At 42.1% G+C, this 1,236-nt stretch overlaps 1 protein-coding gene across 2 annotated transcripts in view; it reads right to left on the reverse strand.

Annotated features, from left to right (window-relative positions):
* LOC119430439 (nuclear factor 1 X-type) overlaps positions 1-1,236 on the reverse strand; it is a 263,595-nt gene that overhangs the window by 201,827 nt on the left and 60,532 nt on the right. The window lies entirely within an intron of this gene.

Genomic DNA, 1,236 nt, shown 5'->3' on the forward strand with positions numbered 1-1,236 from the left:
ATCTGTTTCATGTTGCTGCTGATCTGTTTCATGTTGCTGCTGATCTGTTTCATGTTGCTGCTGATCTGTTTCATGTTGCTGTGTTCATTCGTGCTCATCTGCTCACACAGACTCGTGTTCGTGCTGCTGTTCAGTGTAATGTTTTTATGTTTTGAGTGCTTAGTGTATATTTAGTTGATGTTTTTCTTTGTTCATATCTTTGATCTTATCACTGTTTTTATTTTACATTTTACTGCTGGATGTAACTGGGACCCTGTGGACATAATCTCGTTCCACCACATGTGGTGTGTATGACAAGTAAACCTCTCTGTCTCTGCTCATTTCCTCGCCCCCCCTTATCTTCTTCCGAAGTGGAACTCCATTTCTTCCACTGCTTGCCTCAGCCAGCCTCTCAGTCCTCGCTTGGTGACAGACAGACAAACGCAGAAGTTCCCTTTATGCTCCTTCTCTTCTGTGCAGCACAGCCACTCATGCTGCACAGCTCACCCCTGGCACCTCCCTTACAGAGTCTCTTCCATAAATTAGACTTGACCTTTGCTGCAGTTCCTCTAACATGAAGTCATCTGTAAGCGTTCAAGCTAATTGGGTCATTTGAAAGAAGCCATTTGGCCCGATGATGTGTGCCCTCCACGTGAATGTATTCCCTGGTTTTTGCATGATCGATCCCTTTACTGCTCCTTGTGTGCGCTTCACTAACATTCAGCTGAGCTTTATTTCTTCATTTACTGATGAAAACACAATTCAACGAGCTCTGCTTTGTGCCACTCGCAGCAGTGTTCGGGCTTTAACAAACTCAGGACAAACCACCTGTTTTTACACTAAAGTTTAAAAAATTAGAGCTTTAGCATTTCTTGAAAGAAAGCATACCTCATGCCTTTTTTACACAAAAATCCTACTTTATTAAGAAATGATATAGTTGCTGCCATTTTGGACAAATCCAAAAAAGTTCAATCTAGTCCTCTGGACATTCAAAAAACAAAACAGAGCAAAACAACAAAGAAATGTAGAAACGTTTCATCTTTCATCCAAAAGACTTCATCAGTCTGAGGTCTTACAATGCTGTGATTGCTAGTATCACTCAGCCCTCTGTGAACAGTAAACAGCCATCAGGTGCTAATGATCCATTGTTAGGCTGATGGTCCTTCTTGAGCATGTGATCAGCTGGTTCTGGTTGTCAGCAGCAAACTGCTTGATCCACTCTGAGAAGGTGCTATTTAAGAGACTGAGCTGAATACA

The sequence above is a fragment of the Nematolebias whitei genome, chromosome 3, assembly GCF_014905685.2.
Source record: "Nematolebias whitei isolate Nwh7 chromosome 3, NemWhi1, whole genome shotgun sequence".
NCBI lineage: Eukaryota > Metazoa > Chordata > Actinopteri > Cyprinodontiformes > Rivulidae > Nematolebias > Nematolebias whitei.